Source organism: Mustela erminea, chromosome 15 (assembly GCF_009829155.1).
Source record: "Mustela erminea isolate mMusErm1 chromosome 15, mMusErm1.Pri, whole genome shotgun sequence".
NCBI classification, from domain to species: Eukaryota; Metazoa; Chordata; class Mammalia; order Carnivora; family Mustelidae; genus Mustela; species Mustela erminea.
Window position 1 is genome coordinate 81772105 of NC_045628.1, and position 13843 is coordinate 81785947.

The 13843-nt window shown below is 40.1% G+C and overlaps 1 protein-coding gene across 5 annotated transcripts in view; it reads left to right on the top strand.

The window, feature by feature from the left end:
• Window positions 1–13843, top strand: part of SACS (sacsin molecular chaperone) — a 95970-nt gene that overhangs the window by 4979 nt on the left and 77148 nt on the right. The window contains exon 1 of one of the 5 annotated variants that reach the window (XM_032314538.1): window positions 715–730. The exons of the other annotated variants lie outside the window; for them this stretch is intronic. The gene's annotated coding sequence lies outside the window, so the exon portion shown is untranslated. Of the gene's footprint in view, window positions 1–714; window positions 731–13843 lie in introns of those variants that run through there. 5 annotated transcript variants of the gene reach the window in all.

Sequence of the window (13843 nt, forward strand, 5' to 3'; positions counted from 1 at the left end):
GACTTTCAAGGGTAAATTTTCACTACATGCCCTACTACCTATGAGAAAGTAATGTTGATGTTTAAGTCCCATTTGTAGACAAATGTGTATACCATATTCAGGAGATTGCTGGAGGCAATTTGGGCTTGATTTTTTGCTGTAAATGGGTTGAAAGACTGTTTCTAGGGAAACGAAAGCTATGAGGATGGGTAAACTGCAGAGGCTGGTGTCTGAGCATCCTGCCATCACAGAGAACGGTGGAAGCGGGGAGAGGTCAGCCATGACATCCTTGCTTCCCCCAGGCCGTGGGCCCTTCCGCCCCTGCTCTGAGGAGGGGTTTTACTACTTTTAAGTCTCTGCAGAAAGCATGTAATTCTGCAATTTAATGGACACACAAATCAAAAAGGGATGCCATATTGAACATAACATATCAGGGGAAGCTCCTGATTATATTTTTATCTCAACTCCACCGGAAAGACCTTTCTTTTCATTCCCATGGGTGGACGGGCCGGTGTGTGTTCTAGTTCCTGGGACATTTCTTCTGTGCTCTTTCTTTCTGGTGAAGTCTATTTTCTTCTGCCTTAGAGATCCCTTCGTCTTCCCATGCTCCTCCCTGCCTACCTACAGAAGGACAGCCTTCGGTGGAGGGGACACCACAGCTTATTTACACAAGCATCTTGGTTGACACCCTGAGTCTCCGGACTGTTTCTGTTTCAAGTAGTGTAACTCAAAGAGAGTTTCAGCTCAGTGAGTAAGTGGAGCTGGCACATTTCTTTCCTACTCCTTAAATGAGATCATATTTGGTGCCAAATTCACCCGCTGTGGGGAAAACCCAGGTTGCCAAAATAGGGTATTTTTGCTGGACAGGCAAAGAGGTCATTGAACGGCACACTGTGCCTATATTAGCCATGGGCAGCGGCTTCAGGGTTCCAAGCCAAATGAATGGATTCCACCGCAGGCTGGGATGGTTGTCCAAACCCCGTTCTGGGATTGCCAGTATAGAGCACTGATTGTTTGGGCTCCCCGTGCCTGGACAGGGTCCTGAATCAGTGGGCAGAGAGGATCACGAATGAGTTTCATGTCACTGCATGTATTAAAGAATATTATGTGAACATAATGAGTGATATCAAATGTTTGCAAAACTATCTGCAGTTTATTAAGTACGTGTAGACATCGTGGTGGTCTTTGTGATGAATCCGCTCATGGATGAGGCAGGTTAGCTAGGCTTGTTCCACAGATGAGGCTGGAGGCCTTGTGTGACTCTCTCGTCGTGGTCTTCACCGTGCCACACTACCCCGGACGTGATATGGTGGAAACAGCTTTCTTCCCTTTGGGGGAAGGTATTGGGAGAAAGGGAAAGAGTATTTGAGCGCCTATGTCGTGATAGGTGAAGAAGGCAAGAGATAGAAGTCTAAGGACCTAGGTTTAAGGCTCTGCATGGCATGTCACTTGATTTTCTGAACCCCAATTTCCTTATCCATGAAACAAGATTATCCATTTCCTACTGAATTACCAGGCTGAACTAATATAATGTCTGTGGAATCGCTTGAACAAATTAAAAATACTGAAACTCTACAAGATAACCCGACTATATTGCTTTATAATTTTATTATCACTAACATTTCAACTGTATACAAAATTTAGGATATACTGATTTTCTTGGCTATGTTAATGAACTACATTACATTAACAAAACATCATAAACGCAGTAAAAAATACTAGACTTTATCATATCATGCTTAATCTGGTTGTCTTGAGGAACTGACTTAAATGTATTTGTATAGATCGTTTGCTCACATTTTTTATATTTTAAATTTCATTAGACTGCTGTTCAATCTTGATCAATGCCACAAAAAGAGACTACTAGCTTTTCTCATCCCTGCAGTGTCCTTGTTGAGGATTTATAAAGTAAATATGTGATATACTGAAGCACTCAAAAAATGGATGCATTATCAGATTAAGATTTCTGTACAAGACAAGTATTAAACATGTGAGGTAAAAAATCCTAAATAATATTAATCTTACAATCAGTAAGAAACAAAAAGCATTTCTGTAGTTTAAAATAATGAATGTGAAATAGAACTAAATATATAATTAATTACAAGCACAGATGTGTTCCAATAGCTGAAATTTAAAATGTGAAATTTTGGCACACCAAGAAATAGATGTTTGTTGAGTTGAATAAAGATGTGTGTGTGTGTGTGTGTGTGTGTGTGTGTGTGTGTGTGCATGCACGTGTTGTGTGTGTGTGTGTGTGTGTGTGTGTATGCTCTCGTGCACGCACAATCATAAATTGGGAATAAAAAAGACACTTTAAAAAAAGATTTTATTTATTTGAGGGAGAGTGAGAGAGAGCACACAAGTGGGAGAAGAGCAGAGGGAGAGGGAGAAGCAGACCCCCAACACCCCCTCCACCTGCCATGCCAACCTCTTGAGCAGGGAGCCCAATGCAGGACTGGATCCCAGGACTCCGGGATCATGACCTGCCTGAAGCAGACATTTAACCAACTGAGCCACTCAGGTGTCCCCAGAAAAGACATTTTAATATTTCTTTTGCCTGTATATTTTGATCTTGGATTATACAAAGTCATCAGGAGAATGAAGAATATGAGATAAATGCTTTGTGAATGCTTGTGGGCTCCATACATTTCAATGTCATTATATGAGAAGCAGTCTGGTTTATTGGAGAGACCACGTCAACTGAGGGTCTAGGGCTTGTGGCAGAGCTGTGTCACTTCCTCACTGTGACCTTGTCACGCCCCGGTGTCCTTAAGAGACACCGTGAAGGTATGCACTGTCCCTCCCCTTCAACATTGACACTGCAGAGCTATATATTACAAAGATTAATGTCTTTGTAAAGACATTTACATTTACATATTTATTTATAAACTAACATTTACGATGTTTGCCATAGAGCAGCCCTGGGGACTTTCTTCACCTTGTGCCTTTCTACATCCCCTTGTGGCTTGGGTACATACTATAACTTTTTTGAGCTTCAATCTTTTAGTCTGTAAAATGGAGAAACTATCTGGACTACCTCTTTTTTTTGTTTTTTTGTTTTTTTTTTTAAGATTTTATTTATTTATTTATTTATTTGAGAGAGAACATGAGTGGGGGAGAGTCAGAGGGAGAAGCAGACTCCCTGCTGAGCAGGAAGCCCAGTGCGGGGCTTGAACGCAGGACTCCAGGAGCATGACCTGAGCAGAAGGCAGTCGCTTAACCCACTGAGCCACCCAGGCGCCCTGGCCTATCCATATATGGAATTGTAAAGGACTACAGAAATGTAAGGAGCTATCATTTAAATGCCACACGCATGATTTCTGATTGACTAAGAAGGGCTTAAAGGTACCATGTGGATCCCTGCAACCCTGAGGAATACTTTGGAATGCTTGGGGAGTTGGTTCTCGCAGAGTGTTTCACAAGGTGGAGGACACATGCCCTGAAAACAGAGGGGATGGTTGGTGTTTAGGAAAGGAGAAGATGCTACCCCTCCCCCCTGCAAAAAGAGATTCTGTGGTGAGGATATGACCCCTTTTAAAAACCCCTTCTCTACCGTGTCTCGTCTCCCTCCTCATCTCTTCTTCTCCTTCCCTCCTTTTGTAAAAAAACCTCATTGCCTAGACTTTCTATTTCCCTCTGTACCTCATTCTTAATGAATAGCTATTATAATAATAAATGAAAGCAATGAAAGACTATTTTAAGCAAGAATGCCATTATATACTCTTCATTTTATAAACTTATTTTCAATATTATCCCAGGTATGAGACACAATTTATAAGTACGAATTTAATTTTTATTATTTTCTTTTTTTTTTTTTCCAGGTTTTCAACCAGTAACCCCTTCTTTTTTTTTATTTTTATTTTATTTATTTTTATTTCCAGCATAACAGTATTCATTATTTTTGCACCACACCCCGTGCTCCATGCAATCCGTGCCCTCTATAATACCCACCACCTGGTACCCCAACCTCCCACCCCCCGTCCCTTCAAAACCCTCAGATTGTTTTTCAGAGTCCATAGTCTCTCATGGTTCACCTCCCCTTCCAATTTCCCCCAACTCCCTTCTCTACTCTAAGTCCCCATGTCCTCCATGCTATTTGTTATGCTCCACAAATAAGTGAAACCATATGATAGTTGACTCTCTCTGCTTGACTTATTTCACTCAGCATAATCTCTTCCAGTCCCGTCCATGTTGCTACAAAAGTTGGGTATTCATCCTTTCTGATGGAGGCATAATACTCTATCCCCAGGGGTACAGGTCTGTGAATCACCAGGTTTACACACTTCACAGCACTCACCAAAGCACATACCCTCCCCAATGTCCATAATCCCACCCCCTTCTCCCAAACCCCCTCCCCCCAGCAACCCTCAGTTTGTTTTGTGAGATTAAAAGTCACTTATGGTTTGTCTCCCTCCCAATCCCATCTTGTTTCATTGATTCTTCTCCTACCCACTTAAGCCCCCATGTTGCATCACCACTTCCTCATATCAGGGAGATCATATGATAGTTGTCTTTCTCTGCTTGACTTATTTCGCTAAGCATGATACGCTCTAGTTCCATCCATGTTGTCGCAAATGGCAAGATTTCATTTCTTTTGATGGCTGCATAGTATTCCATTGTGTATATATACCACATCTTCTTGATCCATTCATCTGTTGATGGACATCTAGGTTCTTTCCATAGTTTGGCTATTGTGGACATTGCTGCTATAAACATTCGGGTGCATGTGCCCCTTTGGATCACTACGTTTGTATCCTTAGGGTAAATACCCAATAGTGCAATTGCTGGGTCATAGGGCAGTTCTATTTTCAACATTTTGAGGAACCTCCATGCTGTTTTCCAGAGTGGCTGCACCAGCTTGCATTCCCACCAACAGTGTAGGAGGGTTCCCCTTTCTCCGCATCCTCGCCAGCATCTGTCATTTCCTGACTTGTTTATTTTAGCCATTCTGACTGGTGTGAGGTGATATCTCATTGTGGTTTTGATTTGTATTTCCCTGATGCCGAGTGATATGGAGCACTTTTTCATGTGTCTGTTGGCCATCTGGATGTCTTCTTTGCAGAAATGTCTGTTCATGTCCTCTGCCCATTTCTTGATTGGATTATTTGTTCTTTGGGTGTTGAGTTTGCTAAGTTCTTTATAGATTCTGGACACTAGTCCTTTATCTGATATGTCATTTGCAAATATCTTCTCCCATTCTGTCAGTTGTCTTTTGATTTTGTTAACTGTTTCCTTTGCTGTGCAAAAGCATTTGATCTTGATGAAATCCCAATAGTTCATTTTTGCCCTTGCTTCCCTTGCCTTTTGCGTTGTTCCTAGGAAGATGTTGCTGCGGTTGAGGTCAAAGAGGTTGCTGCCCGTGTTCTCCTCAAGGATTTTGATGGATTCCTTTCGCACATTGAGGTCCTTCATCCATTTTGAGTCTATTTTTGTGTGTGGTGTAAGGAAATGGTCCAATTTCATTTTTCTGCATGTGGCTGTCCAATTTTCCCAGCACCATTTATTGAAGAGGCTGTCTTTTTTCCATTGGACATTCTTTCCTGCTTTGTCGAAGATTAGTTGACCATAGTGTTGAGGGTCTATTTCTGGGCTCTCTATTCTGTTCCATTGATCTATGTGTCTGTTTTTGTGCCAGTACCATGCTGTCTTGATGACGACAGCTTTGTAATAGAGCTTGAAGTCCGGAATTGTGATGCCACCAACGTTGGCTTTCTTTTTCAATATCCCTTTGGCTATTCGAGGTCTTTTCTGGTTCCATATAAATTTTAGCATTATTTGTTCCATTTCTTTGAAAAAGATGGATGGTACTTTGATAGGAATTGCATTAAATGTGTAGATTGCTTTAGGTAGCATAGACATTTTCACAATATTTATTCTTCCAATCCAGGAGCATGGAACATTTTTCCATTTCTTTGTGTCTTCCTCAATTTCTTTCATGAGTACTTTATAGTTTTCTGAGTAGAGATTCTGTGTCTCTTTGGTTAGGTTTATTCCTAGGTATCTTATGGTTTTGGGTGCAATTGTAAACGGGATTGACTCCTTAATTTCTCTTTCTTCTGTCTTGCTGTTGGTGTAGAGAAATGCAACTGATTTTTGTGCATTGATTTTATATCCTGACACTTTACTGAATTCCTGTATAAGTTCTAGCAGTTTTGGAGTGGAGTCTTTTGGGTTTTCCACATATAGTATCATATCATCTGCGAAGAGTGATAATTTGACTTCTTCTTTGCCGATTTGGATGCCTTTAATTTCCTTTTGTTGTCTGATTGCTGAGGCTAGGACCTCTAGTACTATGTTGAATAGCAGTGGTGATAATGGACATCCCTGCCGTGTTCCTGACCTTAGCGGAAAAGCTTTCAGGTTTTCTCCATTGAGAATGATATTTGCGGTGGGTTTTTCATAGATGGCTTTGATGATATTGAGGTATGTGCCCTCTATCCCTACACTTTGAAGAGTTTTGATCAGGAAGGGATGCTGTACTTTATCAAATGCTTTTTCAGCATCTATTGAGAGTATCATATGGTTCTTGTTCTTTCTTTTATTGATGTGTTGTATCACATTGACTGATTTGCGGATGTTGAACCAACCTTGCAGCCCTGGAATAAATCCCACTTGGTCGTGGTGAATAATCTTTTTAATGTACTGTTGAATCCTATTGGCTAGTATTTTGTTGAGTATTTTCGCATCTGTGTTCATCAAGGATATCGGTCTATAGCTCTCTTTTTTGGTGGGATCCTTGTCTGGTTTTAGGATCAAGGTGATGCTGGCCTCATAAAATGAGTTTGGAAGTTTTCCTTCCATTTCTATTTTTTGGAACAGTTTCAGGAGAATAGGAATTAGTTCTTCTTTAAATGTTTGGTAGAATTCCCCCGGGAAGCCGTCTGGACCTGGGCTTTTGTTTGTTTGGAGATTTTTAATGACTGTTTCAATCTCCTTACTGGTTATGGGTCTGTTCAGGCTTTCTATTTCTTCCTGGTTCAGTTGTGGTAGTTTATATGTTTCTAGGAATGCATCCATTTCTTCCAGATTGTCAAATTTATTGGCGTAGGGTTGCTCATAGTATGTTCTTATAATAGTTTGTATTTCTTTGGTGTTAGTTGTGATCTCTCCTCTTTCATTCATGATTTTATTTATTTGGGTCCTTTCTCTTTTCTTTTTGATGAGTCGGGCCAGGGGTTTATCAATTTTATTAATTCTTTCAAAGAACCAGCTCCTAGTTTCGTTGATTTGTTCTATTGTTTTTTTGGTTTCTATTTCATTGATTTCTGCTCTGATCTTTATGATTTCTCTTCTCCTGCTGGGCTTAGGGTTTCTTTCTTGTTCTTTCTCCAGCTCCTTTAAGTGTAGGGTTAGGTTGTGTACCTGAGACCTTTCTTGTTTCTTGAGAAAGGCTTGTACCGCTATATATTTTCCTCTCAGGACTGCCTTTGTTGTGTCCCACAGATTTTGAACCGTTGTATTTTCATTATCATTTGTTTCCATGATTTTTTTCAGTTCTTCTTTAATTTCCCGGTTGACCCATTCATTCTTTAGAAGGATGCTGTTTAGTCTCCATGTATTTGGGTTCTTTCCAAACTTCCTTTTGTGGTTGAGTTCTAGCTTTAGAGCATTGTGGTCTGAAAATATGCAGGGAATGATCCCAATCTTTTGATACCGGTTGAGTCCTGATTTAGGACCGAGGATGTGATCTATTCTGGAGAATGTTCCATGTGCACTAGAGAAGAATGTGTATTCTGTTGCTTTGGGATGAAATATTCTGAATATATCTGTGATGTCCATCTGGTCCAGTGTGTCGTTTAAGGCCTTTATTTCCTTGCTGATCTTTTGCTTGGATGATCTGTCCATTTCAGTGAGGGGAGTGTTAAAGTCCCCTACTATTATTGTATTATTGTTGATGTGTTTCTTTGATTTTGTTATTAATTGGTTTATATAGTTGGCTGCTCCCACGTTGGGGGCATAGATATTTAAAATTGTTAAATCTTCTTGTTGGACAGACCCTTTGAGTATGATATAGTGTCCTTCCTCATCTCTTATTATAGTCTTTGGCTTAAAATCTAATTGATCTGATATAAGGATTGCCACTCCTGCTTTCTTCTGATGTCCATTAGCATGGTAAATTCTTTTCCACCCCCTCACTTTAAATCTGGAGGTGTCTTCGGGCTTAAAATGAGTTTCTTGGAGGCAACATATAGATGGGTTTTGTTTTTTTTATCCATTCTGATACCCTGTGTCTTTTGACAGGGGCATTTAGCCCATTAACATTCAGGGTAACTATTGAGAGATATGAATTTAGTGCCATTGTATTGCCTGTAAGTTGACTGTTACTGTATATGGTCTCTGTTACTTTCTGATCTACCACTTGTAGGCTCTCTCTTTGCTTAGAGGACCCCTTTCAATATTTCCTGTAGAGCTGGTTTGGTATTTGCAAATTCTTTCAGTTTTTGTTTGTCTTGGAGGCTTTTAATCTCTCCTTCTATTTTCAATGATAGCCTAGCTGGATATAGTATTCTTGGCTGCATGTTTTTCTCGTTTAGTGCTCTGAAAATATCATGCCAGCTCTTTCTGGCCTGCCAGGTCTCTGTGGATAAGTCAGCTGCCAATCTAATATTTTTACCATTGTATGTTACAGACTTCTTTTCCCGGGCTGCTTTCAGGATTTTCTCTTTGTCACTGAGACTTGTAAATTTTACTATTAGGTGACGGGGTGTGGGCCTATTCCTATTGATTTTGAGGGGCGTTCTCTGAACCTCCTGAATTTTGATGCTCGTTCCCTTTGCCATATTGGGGAAATTCTCCCCAATAATTCTCTCCAGTATACCTTCTGCTCCCCTCTCTCTTTCTTCTTCTTCTGGAATCCCAATTATTCTAATGTTGTTTCGTCTTATGGTGTCACTTATCTCTCGAATTCTCCCCTCGTGGTCCAGTAGCTGTTTGTCCCTCTTTTGCTCAGCTTCTTTATTCTCTGTCATTTGGTCTTCTATATCACTAATTCTTTCTTCTGCCTCATTTATCCTAGCAGTGAGAGCCTCCATTTTTGATTGCACTTCATTAATAGCTTTTTTGATTTCAACTTGGTTAGATTTTAGTTCTTTTATTTCTCCAGAAAGGGCTTTTATATCTCTCGAGAGGGTTTCTCTAATATCTTCCATGCCTTTTTCAAGCCCGGCTAGAACCTTGAGAATTGTCATTCTGAACTCTAGATCTGACATATTACCAATGTCTGTATTGATTAGGTCCCTAGCCTTCGGTACTGCCTCTTGTTCTTTTTTTTGTGTTGAATTTTTCCGTCTTGTCATTTTGTCCAGATAAGAGTATATGAAGGGGCAAGTAAAATACTAAAAGGGTGGCAACAACCCAGGAAAAAATGCTTTAACCAAATTAGAAGAGATCCAAAATCGTGAGGGGGGAGAAAGGGGATAAAAAGAGGTTCAAAAAGGAAGAAAGAAAAAAAAAAAAAAGAAAGAAAAAAAAAAGAAAAAAGAAAAGAAAAGAATTTAAAAAAAAAAAAGGAAAACACCTGAGAAAAATGTAAAAATGAAAAAATATATATATTAGATAAACTAGTAAAAAATCGTCAAAAAGGAAAAAGGTAACAGTTAAAAAAAAAAAAATTTACCCGAAGGCGAGAAAAGAAAAAAACAAAAAAATGAAAAAGAAAAAAATTGAATTAACTGCAAGACTAAAAAAAAAATCACAGGGAAAAAGCCATGAGTTCCGTGCTTGGCTTTCTCCTCCTGTGGAATTCTGCTGCTCTCCTTGGTATTGAAACCGCACTCCTTGGTAGGTGAACTTGGTCTTGGCTGGATTTCTTGTTGATCTTCTGGGGGAGGGGCCTGGTGTAGTGATTCTCAAGTGTCTTTGCCCCAGGCGGAATTACACCGCCCTTACCCGGGGCCGGGGTGAGTAATCCGCTCGGGTTTGCTTTCAGGAGCTTTTGTTCCCTGAGCGCTTTCCGTAGAGTTCCGGAGGATGGGAATACAAATGGCGGCCTCCTGGTCTCCGGCCCGGAGGAGCCGAGAGCCCAGGGCCGCACTCCTCAGTGCGCCCTCAGAGAACAGCACCCAGTTACTCCCGTCTGCCTGACCTCCAGCCGCGCTCCGAGCTCTCCGAGCCTGTGACCGGTTCAAGGTAACCCCGAGCTGTGAGCCCACTGTCGGCTCTGTCTCTGTAGCCGGCTTTCCCGTTCCAGTACCCGCAAGCTCTGCGACACTCAGATACCCCCGATCCTTCTGTGACCCTGCGGGACCTGAGGCCACGCTGACCCCACGTGGGCTTCACCCCGGTTTAGCCTCTGGAGCGATGTCCCTCAGCGGAACAGACTTTTAAAAGTCCTGATTTTGTGCGCCGTTGCTCCGCCGCTTGCCGGGAGCCGGCCCCTCTCCCCGGGGTCTATCTTCCCGTCGCTTTGGATTCACTTCTCCGCCGGTCCTACCTTTCAGAAAGTAGTTGTTTTTCTGTTTCCAGAATTGCTGTTCTTCTTCTCTTCGATCTGCCGGTGGATTTTCAGGTGTTTGCAATCTTTAGATAAGCTATCTAGCTGATCTCCGGCTAGCTGAAGCAGTCTCAGCCTGCTAATTCTCCGCCATCTTGACTCCTCCTCCTAATTTTTATTATTTTCAAATGGAAACACTGTACATACAAAAGAAAAATATAAATTAGAATCCTTTGCCTACATTTTTTTAGGTTTTTTTTTTTAAAATTTTCAAGAGTTCTTTATGTATTCTGGACACAAACTTTGTCAATTATATGTGTGGCAAATATATTCTCCTGATTTTTGTAGCTTGTCTTAAGTGAGCAGAAGCTCTTAATTTTAATGTGGTTTGACTGTAATCATCTGTCATTTGTCTTATGATTAGTGGCTTCTATTCGTTCTTTTTTTGTTTTTGGTTTTTAAAGATTTTATTTATTTATTTGACAGACAGAGATCACAAGTAGGCAGAGAGGCAGGCAGAGAGAGAGGGGGAAGCAGGCTCCCTGCCGAGCAGAGAGCCCGATGCGGGGCTCGATCCCAGGACCCTGGGATCATGACCCGAGCCGAAGGCAGAGGCTTTAACCCACTGAGCCACCTAGGCGCCCCTTCTATTCGTTCTTTAAAGAATTCTTTACTCTGAAGTCATAGAGATACTGTGTTATGCTTCTTTCTAAAAACCTTAAGGTTTGCTTTTCTCACTTATGTCTGCCTTGGATATTTGTGCACTTTGGGAGGTACAGACCCATTTGGTTTCTATGTAGATGATCTCTTGTCACAGTAGCATTTTCTGAATGGTCCCCTTTCCCGACCGAATTCTACAAACACCTCTGTCACACATTAAGTTTCTATGAATGCACCGCTCTGTTGTTAAGCTTTTTATTCTGATTGTTCGTGTGTGAATGTCCTACTAACTTAGTTATTAATAGTTTTACATTAAGATTCAATATCTAGGAAAGCAAGTCTTTCTACTTGCTGTTCTGAAAGAGTGTCTTTTTAAAGAAATTCTTGTTCCTTTGTTCTTCCATAGAATTCTAAGCATCGACTTGTCAAGTTTTATTTTAAAAACTCACTGGGAGTTCCTTTGAATGAGAAGATCAGTTTGAGGAGAGTTGCCATTTCATTGATATGGAGGCTTCCTTTTCATCATGTTCATTATCTCTGTTTTTAAAAAGACCCTTTTTAATGTTTTTTGTTCAAATTTATAGATTTTTCTTCCTAAAGGTTCTATACAAGTTTTCTCTTTATAACTATTCCAAGGTAACTCATATTCTTTCCAACAATTATAAATGGCTATCATTTAAAAGAGCAACTTTAAAAAAAAAATTCTTGCTAGTATGTAGAAATGCAATTGAACCTGTATCAGTAATCTTGATACACTTTATTATGAAGTCTAAATTTTTTTTAATGTTCCATCTGTGAATAGTGACGTTTGATTTCCTCTCTTGCTCCCCTCACTCCTTATCCCTCTCCCCCTTTACTGTCTTGCACTGGCTGGCGTCTCCAGTAAAACATGGACTGGAAACGAAGATAGGAAAATATGTCTGCCCTTTAGTGAAGTTATCAGCTTTGCATCGACTCAAAGTTTTTTATTTCCTTTTCCTTTAAAAAATTTTTTTTGGTCATTGATGGGTATAGAATATTATCCTCTGATAAATCCAATCAATTTGATCATAAGTTATTACGTTTATTACACACTGCTGGATGCAGCTTGCTAATTATGTATTTTGAATTTTTGCATCCATGATCATGAGTGAGACTGGCCAGGAATTTTGCTTTTTCATATTATCCCAATTTGGTGTCGATCATTTAATTTGGAAATATTATCAGCCTCATGAAATTACTTGGACATACTGTCTGTTTTTATGTTCTCTGGGAGAATCTGTAAGATATTAAGGTTAGTTGTTTAGTGGATGTTTGGTATAGCTCACCAGTGAAACTGGCCAGCCTTGTGCTTTCTCTGTGAGGAGATTTTTAATATCAGTGATTCAATCTCTTTAATGGGATGGACTTAGTTTTTGAATTAATTTTCGTACTTTATATTTTTCCAGGAATTTGTCCATTTCCAAAATTTTAACATTCATTACCTGAAAGGCTTTATAATCTCTTATCTTTTTAATTTCTGATGCATCTAATGTTTCACTTCCAGCATTCTCCTTGTGTGGGTAATTTTGCTTTTATCTTGATGAGTGTTGCCAGGAGTTTGCCATTGTGTCTTTTTAAAGAGCTCTGCTGGGGCAGCTGGGTGGCTTAGTAGGTTAAGTGTCTGCCTTTAGCTCAGGTCATGATATCCCAGGGTCCCCTGTGGGGCTCCCTGCTCACTGGGGAGTCTGCTTCTCCCTCTTCCTCTGCCCCTCCCCCCGCTCATGGTTTCTTGGGCTCTCTCTCAAATAAATAAAACCTTAAAAAAAAAAATAAAGAACTCTGCTGATAATTACCTCTCTGTCTTTGCTTTCCATTTCATTAATTCTGCTCTCATGATTATTTTCTATTTTGGGGCGGGGGTTATCCCATTAACTTTTTTCTAAATTCTTGAAGTGGATACTTAATTTTCAATCTTCCATTTTTCTAAATGAAATCATTAAAAGCTGTAAGTGTCCTCAAACATTTTCTAACCCTCTTTTTCATGGAAAGCGAGCAGGTCAAAGACTCAAGTGATTCCGTAGGCACTTGGATCTGAACAGAATTTCTAAAGATTCCTTTTATTCATTTTATTTATCTTTAGAGTTACCCTCTATTTGTGGCCCTTGTTATTGGGTTTCCATTTATGTTGTGAATAGAGAGTTTCCTTTCATAGTACATTTATTTAAGGTAGAGACTTAATTAAGGAAAAATATTAAGTAATGATCAAATAGGTGGTACACAAATAGGCCAAAGATCCCCAAAGCAGTGTGTTGTATCTCAAATGTGAACAAATTCAAGATGGTGACTCCTCAGTGACTAGTGTTGGGGAAACTGGAGTTCCAGGCCGCACACTGTCTTCTCTCATCCTTGCGCGTATACAATGGTTAATCACGGCAATAAGTTCTTTTTTTCTCTTTTTATTAATTTTAAAATTTGGGTATAGTTGACACACAATATTTTATTAGTTTCAGGTGTAGAACATAGTGATTCAACAAGTCTAGACATTGTGCTCTGTTCACCACAAATAGAGCTTCCATCTGCCGTCCTATGATGCTGTTACAGTATCATCAAGCATATTACCTATTCTGTACCTTTTCCCAGGGGGTAATTTCAGAACAGTTGGAGAAGAAGACAAGTCCTGGGGAGATACACATGCCTCCCAGGGGCAAAGGGAGAGGGAGAAGCAGATTCCCCGTTGAACATGTACAAATGTTCCAGTGTCCAAAAGGGAATAATAGTTTTTAGAATTCTAAATTGTGGGTTAGATGTTAA